Raw genomic sequence first — 12,021 nt, forward strand, 5'->3', positions numbered from 1 at the left:
GTGCAGTCCCGTATTGAAAAATAAAGGCATATTAGTCTCCATATGAAAGTTCGACCTCCATAACAACTACAGCACGTTGAATTATGTTCGAGTTTACATTTTTGCTGTTCAATAGGTAAGCATAATTGTATTAGAAATTTGTCAACATTGTATGGGAACACAAGCTTCAAACTTCAAACATTTTCTTTTGGTATATGTTTTTATGGGCAGTGCACTACACACAGCTGCGTTAGAGTAACGTTTGCATGTTTGTCTCTTTGGAGTTAATGTTTATGCAAATACAGTCAACTCTTCCTTATTCGATATTCCGTATTTCGATATTATGTATCCGGTAGAAATCAAGACCAACATTTATTTATAATTATTGATTTCTTGGGCCCCGTGCGTCGCAGCTAATATGTGAATAGTGCGCTGTGTTCATAAAAATCGTAAGAATGCAGCGCCACACTAAAAAACTGATTTCAAAATCGCGCGAGTTGAGGCGCGTCGCGAGTCTCACTGGCGCGATCCGGTTTGGTGGCGGTGCGACAATATCGAGTTAGACAACCATAGTAAATGTTGGTTTTCATGGCTAACTAACTTCATTGTCCCATGGATGGCAGTTGCAATGTTGTTGCACAGTTGTGTTCTGTAATTCGATACCTCCCTAACTCGATGGTCCCTTTAATATCGAGTTACGAAGAATTGACTGCAAATCAATTGTTTTAATTCAGTTGGCTCTCCATAACTCAGTACTCGAGGGACCTTCGACTTATAAAATTATCAAGGTATAGAGTATACCGACACTGAAAAACCTAAAACCAAAGGAATTTATTCCCAATAAATGCATAATCACTTGTGTAAGAAAGCAATCTTATTTTAATGCTATTATTTTGAAAAAAAAAACTTAAAAATGGTCGAAAAATCAGGTTATTCTTAACGACAATCAATATATTTATTTTCATGGTTTTCAGCTTAACTTTCAAGAATTTATTTGCCTCCAAACAAGTTCAAATTTTCCCGAATAAGAAGGGTTTATAAATAGATATCAAGTTATGGAGATAAATCCCAAACAACCATAAGTTGCATAAAAATTGATTACATAAATTAAGTTGTAAAAGTATACAGATTAGTTCGCAATAAAATCTACACAATTGCAATGGATGCCATTTTTCGGCATATAAAATATGCACACATATCACCTCCATTTTTGTACGTATTTGACGGCATGTTATACGTGAAACTTTGCACATGTAAGTATCGCAAAACTCAAAAGGTGATTTCGTTATACAGTCAACTCTGCCTAACTCGCTAATCGGTATCTCGATATCGAGTTAAAGAACCGTTCATGGCTACCTCGATGGTCCCTTGGATCGCAGTTGCACTGGTAACTCGATACCTCCCTATATCCATGATCCCTTCAATATCGAGTTATGGAGAGTTGGCTGTACGCACATTCTGATTGTCTGGGAATGCACTTCTCACGTGAAATCGACTAGTGGAGACACCAATTTATGGAAATATCCACTTATGGAGGGAACGGTGTATGTGAATTTGAAGGGACCGAAACATCCATCGAGTAATAGAATATCGAGCTGAGGAGAGTCGACTGCATTATATTAGTATCTTCATATAAATTTTCATATAGATTCTTATCAACGTTTTTGGGCCACCTTTCGACAGTACTCTAGTATTGCAAAAAAGACATAAGTGATGGATTTTTCAAATTTATTTGAAATTTGATCCCCCCTTATGTATACAAGAGCGGTTTAAATTACAACAAAGTTTGAAATTTCTATCTCTCATCCTTAAAATTAAAATAGGGTTTTGTCAAATTTTCAGCCATTTTTGGTAAGAATTTAATGGTGGCCCAAAGGCGATGAAAATTTAACCCTCTAATACCCAACCCCGCCAAGTTGTTGTTTTGCTCCCACCGAGTTCGAACGTTGAGTTGAACTGCGGAATAGTGTTCAATAGCACACATTAGGGGAACATGGTCCAAGACGCACTGATGGGGTAAAATGGCTCACCTCATTAAATCATTCCTAAAACATTTCAATTTGTATTCTTTGCCAAACGATGTTAAAATATGTTCACCCGAGAGTTGCCGCCACAATACTTGTCTTTAAACTCATAGATTTTTCCTTGATTTTCCGATGAAATTCAACATTTTTCACTTTTTTGCCTAAATATTAAGGTTTTCCGATGATTTCATTAAGGAATAAACGTTTCCATACCACAGAGCAAACTCATGGAGAAACTTGGTTGCTAACTACTAGTTTTCCATACTAAATGGCATTTTAACTTATTCATTTGGTCATTTTGAACCACCTCCATTTTTCAACCAACATTTCTACTCGATCTAAACCCCTCCCCTTGGTTATGCGATCTTGCCGCGATGGGAGGGCATAATCTATTAGCCCATATGATAGAAACCAAAGGCGTAACCTGTAGTGGTGGTATCACATTTTGGCTTTTTTTTTTGGCTTAAAGCCGCGTCATAATTCATATGGCATAGACGCACTAATATCTCGGATGTGATCCAACGGACATTCTGCGTCATTGATAGAATTTATGCCCATTTCAAATAATTAATCTATTCGAAGTGGACATTAAGGGGCCTATTTTGTAAATCGATCAGATTCATGTGACTCGTCTATATTCATTGTCGATCAAAGTAAGCATGCATATTTCAGATGTCACCCGTCGACTCCCATAGTAATCCAGTCACATAGAGTGATAACTGTCGAAAAACTCGAGTGACAGATCTGAGACGAGCACATTTTTCGGTCGACAGTGACTCTAGTCGCGTCATTTTTATCGACTCGACTTATAAAATAGACCCCTAATACTATTGGTGACGATCAGTTTGCCTTTTGCTAACCAGAATGATCCATAGCCATGACTGTTATAGAAGCCTAAAGTAACTTTACTCTTAAATATTCACTATAAAAATTAATATGGAAAGTAAGACGCTGAGATCGATCATTAGGGTTCACTTGATAGGTTCGAGAAATTGTTGAACAGACAAGGAAACTGACTTATTTTCTTTAAGGATATATCAACGTAATGACCAAAAAATACTTTTAACAATAAAAAATTAAATTAACTAGAACTACTACTAAACAGCCTAATTTTGTTAAGACTTCACGACAATTGACTTTTAAGCCTCTAATCTTACGTAAAAGACAGGAGTAATCAGAATAGCACTTAAATGACAAATTATTCAAAACCATTTTGACTAGATAGTATTAGTAATGACACTACTACACTACTATTTCAAACAAATTCTGATGGAGCTGCTGATTTTCACAATGCTTCCTTTTCTCAGAAGCAAGGGAATATGGGTATTTTTCAAAAACTATCACGTCACAATACTAATAAAAAACAGTGTTCATGTGGGCACCATAGCCTAGTCCGTCTGAGTACCGTGCACCCCCGCTAATTTGAACGGTACCTCATGCAAACCATCGGGGTTCATTTTTAGTTTGTGTTAGAGGAGCAACGACCTCGTAATATAAACATTTTGTGCCAGCCTAATCATTCATGTGAATTGTACCAGTCTAATGTTTCCTCTGCTGGCTATGCAATGCGCGCCATTTTCTATCTGAAAAGTGAACTCGTTGTGTGCGCATCGTTGTTTTAATAAATCGTTATTTAATTCGTTATTCAGTATAACTCAGACTTTTATTCCACTGCTGCCTAATCCCAATAGGTTATGGGCCCAGTAATCGTGGAAAGTGCGTGAGTTTGTGCCGTCGCGAGTGTGAATTGTGTTGACAATTTCCTGAACCGAAAAATCGTGTTTGGTCGTTTCGGAAAGACAAGATGGCGGACGCGAAAGTATCAGTGGAAAAGTTAAATGACCAGAACTACGCGATCTGGAAGTTTAAGATGCGGCTTTTGTTGACACGGGAGAAATTGTTGGATGTGGTAATTCAACCGAAGCCTCCAGCTGCTGATGCGACCTGGGTCAGTAACGACGAGAAGGCGCAGGCGGTCATCGGGTTGGCACTGGAAGACGCCCAACTGATCCATGTGATGCAGAAGTCCACGGCGAAGGAGATGTGGGATGCTCTGAAAGATTACCACGAGCGTTCTTCTCTTTCGAGCATCATTCACGTCGTGCGTCAATTGATAATGTTGCGGATGTCGGATAACGGTGATATGGCGGAACACCTGAAGCAGATGACGGCGTTGCGAATTCGCTTGTCTGCTTTAGGAGAGGACGTGAAGGACAACTGGTTCGTGGCTCTGATGCTGTCCAGTCTGCCGGAGTCCTACGGTGGCCTCATCATGGCTCTCGAAAGTCGACCAGATGCGGATCTGACTGTCGATTTCGTGAAGGGCAAGCTGCTAGACGAGGGAAGGCGTCGTGTTGAAAACGCGTCGTTGAGTGAGAAGGCGTTGGCGACCGGATCTTGGAAGAAGAAGCCGGCTGAGAAACCAACAGTGAAGAAAGACAAAGTGTGCCATTATTGTAAGAAGGAGGGGCACTTCCGGCGCGACTGTCGGAAGCTGATGCAAGATCGACAGGAGAAAGAAAAGTCGCAGCAAGCAAACATTGTCGTGAAATCGGAGTCAGGAGGAGAGCTTTGTCTTGCTGCTGGCGTGACTGGAGACGCTGCCGTGTGGTATCTGGATTCGGGTGCCACAGCGCATATGACGAACAACTCCAGCATTCTTGAAGAGGTGGATGTGGCGAAAGCGACGACAATCTGTCTGGCTGATGGAAAGTCGATCAAATCGGCCGGGTCCGGCTCTGGGCGGCTAATTTCAGTGAATGGAAGAGGAGCCCGGATGTGAAACTGGAGAACGTGTTCCATGTGCCATCGTTAGCAGGAAACTTGCTGTCAGTCAGCAGAATTGCTGACTTGGGGTTTCGAGTCATGTTTGACAAATCCGAGTGCAAAGTGCTAAAAGGAGAAGAAGTAGTGTTAGTGGGTCAAAGGAAGGGTGGTCTATACCATCTGAAACAACTTCCAGAACAAGCGTTCTTAGTGGATCCAAAGCACGGTGAACTGTGTCCGCATTTGTGGCACCGTAGATTTGGCCACAGAGATCCACAAGCTGTGATGAAAATAGTGCGTGAAGACCTGGGGCACGGGTTGAAGATGGGCTCTTGTGAAGTGCAATCGATGTGTGGCTGTTGCTGTGAGGGGAAGATGAGCAGAGATTCTTTTCCGAAGGCATCTGTGACAAGGTCGAAAGTAGTAGGAGAGTTGATTCACGTCGACCTAGGAGGTCCGATGGAGGTAGCTACACCAAGGGGTAATCGTTTTTACATTGCTCTGGTGGATGACTACAGCCGTTACTCCGTCGTCTACCCGCTCCAGAGGAAGTCTGATGCTGAGGAGAAAATTCGTGAGTATTGCGCTTTGTTGAAAACCCAATTTGGTCGATACCCGAAATGTTTTCGCTCTGATAACGGTGGTGAGTTCGTGGGTGCTTCTTTGATGAAGTTTTTCTCGACGAATGGCATCGTGGTTCAGCGAACGGCACCGTATTCGCCACAGCAAAACGGTGTGGTGGAGCGCAAGAACAGGTACCTTGTGGAGATGATGCGATGCATGCTGTCCGAAGCGGGACTCGATAAGCGGTTCTGGGCCGAAGCGATCTGCACAGCAAATTACCTGCAGAATCGTTTGCCATCGTCTGCGATTGACAGGACCCCGTACGAATTGTGGAGCGGAAAGAAGCCGTCGTATGCGCATCTCAGGATATTTGGTTCGGAAGCGTATGTCCACGTTCCGAAGGAAAAACGCCGTAAGCTTGACCTGAAGGCTGAGAAACTGGTGTTCATCGGGTACGAGGAAGGAAGTAAAGCCTATCGGTTCTTGAATCTGGAGACGGATCGTGTGACGATCAGCAGAGACGCAAAGTTTCTTGAGCTGTGTACCGTCAAGGAAGCTGTTCGTCGTGAGCCTTTTGCGACAGGAGGAGTTCTTGAAGTCCCTTTGGCTTTACCGCCGGAGAAAGTGGAAGAAACTGCTGAAGCACCGGCTTTGGAGACCGACACAGAATCTGAAGTTGATGACGTTAACGATTCCCGATATGGTAGTGCTTCTGAAGGCGATTCTTCTGTTCACGATTTTCCGTTGGATGAAAATTTGCGTCGTTCGAAGCGGTCGACGAAAGGGAAGCCACCGTCCAGGTTGATCGAAGAGATTTTCGTGGCTGAAAGTGGTTCCGAGGAGTTCGAGCCCAGGAACTTGCGAGAAGCCTTGACCTGTGGAAAGAAAAAGGAATGGGCAGCAGCGATGAAGGACGAATTGAAATCACATTCCGACAATGATACGTGGGAGTTGGTGAATTTGCCGCCCGGCCGGAAAGCAGTTGGTTGTCGTTGGGTCTTCAAAGCGAAGAAGAATGCGGCTGGTGAAGTGACCAAGTACAAGGCTCGGCTGGTAGCCCAAGGGTACTCCCAGAAGTACGGGGAAGATTTTGATGAAGTTTTCACTCCGGTGACCAGGTACACAACTCTTCGAGCTCTTCCAGCTTTGGCGAGTAGCAGAAAAATGACGTTGAAGCACTTCGACGTGAAAACCGCCTACTTGTACGGCAAACTAGATGAGGAGCACGGCATAAAAATTAACAAGGCAGGCTCTTTACTGATGTAAATATCAAGTTTGATTGCAAACATGTGACGTCACTCCTATCGTACCATATACCTTCCGGACCACTAGATCATTTTTTTTCGCAAATTTGTTCGAGGTGGATAGGAATGACGTCGTCAAGTAGCTGTCAGTTTTCGGAATATATCACCTTCTTAATGTAGTACACCGTGATGAGGAGTTGTTTATGAGGCAACCGCCTGGTTACGAAGATGTTGGGAAAGAGCACATGGTGTGTCGATTGAAGCGTAGCATTTATGGCCTGAAGCAGTCGGCCAGGTGCTGGAATCGTCGGCTGGATAGTGTTTTGCGTGAAATGGGATTTCGACCGAGTGCAGCAGACCCCTGCTTGTATACCAAAGTTGTGAATGGGAAGTGGGTTTATCTGCTTGTGTATGTTGATGACATTATGGTTGGAAGTGAAGATGAATCCCAGATCGGTGCAGTGTATAAAGCGTTGAAGAAACAATTTGAAATGACCGATCTTGGTGAAGTGAACTATTTTCTCGGACTTGAGATTGGACTTGAAAATGGACAATACAGTGTATCGTTGGAAAATTACATTCAAAAAGTGGCGGAGAAATTTGGCCTCCGTGAAGCGAAAAGTGCCAAATCGCCAATGGAAACCGGTTATATTCGGATGGAGGATACAAGTCCGTTGCTATCGGACACAACAGCCTACAGGAGTTTGGTTGGCGCGCTGCTATACATAGCTGTGTGTGCTAGACCAGATGTAGCGGCATGTGTTGCGATACTAGGCCGGAAGGTAAGTGCTCCAACAGAAGCGGACTGGGTGGCGGCGAAGAGGGTAGTTCGCTACCTTAAGACTACGAAGGACTGGAGATTGAAATTCGGTAGCAATGACGGTCTGGTTGGCTACTGCGATGCCGATTGGGCTGGAGATGTTGGAACCCGAAAATCAATGACAGGATTCGTATTCCACTATGCGGGTGGAGCGGTTTCGTGGGTGAGCCGTAGACAAAATTGTGTGACGCTATCATCCATGGAATCCGAATACGTGTCGTTAAGCGAGGCTTGTCAAGAGCTGGTGTGGTTGCTGTCTCTGTTCAAGGATCTTGGTGTGCAACAAAGTGGTCCAGTCACTATTCGAGAGGATAACCAAAGTTGCATAAAGTTTGTTGGTTCGGAGAGGTCTACCCGTCGTTCAAAACACATTGAGACCAAGCAGCACTACGTGAAGGAGTTATACGAGGACAAAGTGTTAAGCTTGGAATACTGCTCGACCGACGAGATGGTGGCAGATATATTGACAAAACCACTGGGCACCATCAAGCACCGGAAGTTGGCAGGAATGCTGGGTCTATCCGCTTAAGGTGGACTCGTTCGTTGAGGAGGAGTGTTAGAGGAGCAACGACCTCGTAATATAAACATTTTGTGCCAGCCTAATCATTCATGTGAATTGCACCAGTCTAATGTTTCCTCTGCTGGCTATGCAATGCGCGCCATTTTCTATCTGAAAAGTGAACTCGTTGTGTGCGCATCGTTGTTTTAATAAATCGTTATTTAATTCGTTATTCAGTATAACTCAGACTTTTATTCCACTGCTGCCTAATCCCAATAGTTTGAACATCTAGTCATCCTAGAAACGTGTTCCTGGTTACCTTTTTCACTGTTTTGTTTTGATTCTGCGTTCCGTTCTATAGCGTTCCATTTCCGCTTTACTCCGTTCCATGAGCTAAATGACGTTTGAACCATTTTTAATCTGAACGATGTGCAAATTAGCGGGGTACAGATTAAAAAGTGTTCAGATTAAATGTGGTCAAACCAACGGGGGTACCCGGTATTGGTCCTGGTAGAGGGGAAACTTGGCAAAAGCCAGACCGAGGGTTCAGCCACAGACAAACAGACGTAACACTGACGAAATTTCCATCGACCACTCATTTAACGATCATTTCAAATTCGCTATGTTACAAATTTCACAAACAGAGGCGCGCGCATCGTTTTTCTTCGCGTTTGACGTTTCACACTACCGCCATCTGCCGGTCTTGTTGCACGAAACACCTTTTCGTACAACATGCTCACCAGATGATGATGGTGTAAACTGGGCGATGGCTTTTGAAGAAATTTGTTCTAAGTGTTACGTCTGTTTGTCTGTGGTTCAGCCTTGACAAGTTAAGCTGTCAGGCAGCTCCAACTGAATACCATACAAAAAAACATTTCTACTCAATCTAAACCCGTAAAAAAACTCAAATTTGGGAAATGTTTTCATGATGGTAGCTAGCAAATATTATTAAGTTACTGTTAGGACTTCGGATGGCGTTGAAATGTGAATCTCATTAGAAGAAAACGACACAAATCCTTAAAGAGGCGCGCTTTGTTTTTTCTATCCGCTCGCCCGAAATGAGTGGAATGATTGAATTTCTGTGATATTTCAATTCCCTGAATCGGCCCAGCGGCCGTCTTGGAATGAGATAGCTGATTTCTTGAAGCAGCTATATTCGAGGGAGAGGGAGACGATAGAAGTCAGTTGCATCAAGTACAAAGTTTCAAACGCAATAGACCACGCACTTGGAACAATTCTGGACACTGTCAAGTTCAAATATGCCGACGGAAAGTCAGTTGATGTTCGCATATCGCCAGCAGAGAGAAGAACTCGCCAGGAAAAATACAAACGGGATGCATCATTACAACGACAGGCACATTTGTTGAAAGAGCAAATGCGTTCACCACCCAAGAAGAATTTTCGCACACAATAGTTTCTTTACCCATATTAAATAGAAATAAGTACATTTGTATATTTGAATTGATGACTTCGGCTCCGTAATGTTTCAGGCCGCTTGAGCCTTCCAAATAAACTGGAAAAAATACCCAACCCCACCTTTAGAGGGGGTACACTTTGTAATTTTGTGTATTTTTCCGTAGCTCGGATATCAAAATGATTTTGTTTTTAGCTTAAACCTTGGCTCATAATACACATATAAATAAGGAAAGCTTTTTATAACTTTTACAACTTTTATGTATTTTTGAAAAAAGTGTGTAAAATGTATTGTTATGACCTTTAAATGCCTGGGGTTCATTTAACGTTTTACACAAAAAAAATCGTACCATTTATATTTTCCTACAATCAACCTATCACAGAAGTAGAGCCAGGTAGTATTAAAACAAATCAAACCCGTTTTTCCGGTAGTTACATAGAAAACAAAATTTGTTCAAGAAAAAAAATATATTTTCAAAAATACAATAAAAACTTAAATTTTTATATTGCCGAAAATCAGTAACCAGAAGAGGCTTGAAAGAATGAAATGAAAAAATGAAAATGGATGGAGGTGTTCTAAAATAAAAATTATGAAAACAAAAAACCAAAATTTACAAATTCACGAATAAAAATTAATCATTGTCTAAAAAGTGTTTGGATCGATTGTAGATAACAAAAAATGATATTTAGATCCAAAATAAAAATTTGGGTGTTAGAGGGTTAAACGATACGAAGAAGCTAAAATACTTCTATTGCCAGTAGAATTATCATATGGTCGGTGTTCAGACAGACTGAACTAAATTTTTTAAAGGTTTCAGTAAAACGTACCGAACGCATACAAGATATTAAAATATTTGCATTATTTGCTGTAATAAAGGTATTTATCTGTTAGATGATACGTCTGTATCAAAATAGCATCGAAAAAATCAGAATTTATTGAGTTACTAACATATCTTTAGAACGTTGGTTAAAATATGATCTAATCCGGTCTATTTGAACACCGACCATATTACTATTATTGTTATCTTTATTTGAGAGATTTTCACCCCTAGGCTGGTTCATCTAAAAGCACTGACCATATCTACACGGAGAAAAAAAAGTCCAGTTTGAAATAGCTGAAATATTTATTGTTTTACAACCTAAAAACTAAGTTGTTTTAAAATGGAAAATTGTTGCTTTAAAGTCTTTAATTTAGTTTGAGACAAATATGCAATAGGGTCCTAAAGCCTTGTCCCCATTTCAGTGCTAAACGCTTAATTTTAGGCCAGAAACACATGTCTACTCAATTTTTTAATGTTTTCCGTTTTTTCAAGTCCGAAAAACATTTTTTTATGTTAAGTTGAAAATTTTCACAGTTCTTATATTGCAACAAAAATAATGATTACGAGAGAACTAAAAATACGCACTGGAATAAAATAAAAAAGAAGGTTTAAACCACCAACGAATACAGATGTTTTCACGAATTTGGTTGTTTTCATCATTTTTTTTCTCCGTGTATTAAAGTATAACTTTCGTCGTGGATGAGATTACCGTAATTTGACATGAAATGTTATTCGGAATATGAGAACACGTTCATAGGTAATGCATTTGCTAATGCAGAACAAATATTCAGAATTCATTTGGTTTTCATTGAAACGTTTGAAAACTGGCCCATTAGCACCCCTTCGAGGGGGTGAAATTGAGCCAAACAAACTAGAATTGATTCGCAATAAGATAAAATCAAGAGAATCGTCTTGCGCTCAAGTTATTTACAGCTTTTCCATGTTCATATGATGAATATGATCGTGAGATTGTAAAATAGTATTCATCCTCCTAAGAGTGCATTTTTATGAAAATTTCAAAGGTCTCATTTTCAAGCTTTTTTATGGATTTATACTATTATCTCCCGAGATCCCGATGGCTGTTGATAACTTTAAGGAGTTCCTCATTAAAATTTGATATCAATATACTTAGCATTTGCTTTCATATCAAGTTTTGGCCTATTGCCACCCCCTAGGCCAGATGTCACCCCCGATGACGGTACCTTTTTTTGCTCATTCCTCGCTAAATGTATGATATAGTCCTAAAAGCCATTGGTAATCAAGTATGTAGCTTGTTGTTACCGAGCAAACGAATGATTTTACATGTTACTCAACAATGCTACGATGAAGGGAAGATCCTCACCTATCTTCCAGTGGTGATAGTTTTTATCTTGGTCCATTCATTTACTTAGAAACAAGAAGCTACACTAAGAAAAATAGTTACAGAATTACTAAAGTTTATGCATTAACGACTATTTTCTATCTGCCTCTCTTTCATTCTGCTGTGAATTTTCACACTAACTGTCATTTCGACTGGGTTGAAAGTAAATTCCCTGCAGGATGAAAGAGAGGCAGATATAAAATAGCCATAAATTACTAAAATTTAGTCATTCTGTGACTACCCGTGTTTCTGAGTGTACACACTCGGTTACCAAGGGTTTTTAGGACAAGATCACAAGTTATGCGAGATTTATATAAATTTGTGCATACTAAATTCCATATAAACCTACATTTGTTAAGGCCATCTTAAAATCACTACCCAAAGTGATGAAAATTCGACAAAGACTAATTTTAATCATAAAGATTGTAAGGAACATATTTCGCATAATTTATGATAACGCCCAAAAAGCAAGGTAATGTACATTTTAATACTTTAGAATTACCACGCCTTTGAGTGTCGTTCTCAGTTGTA

Source organism: Aedes aegypti, chromosome 3, assembly GCF_002204515.2.
Source record: "Aedes aegypti strain LVP_AGWG chromosome 3, AaegL5.0 Primary Assembly, whole genome shotgun sequence".
NCBI lineage: Eukaryota > Metazoa > Arthropoda > Insecta > Diptera > Culicidae > Aedes > Aedes aegypti.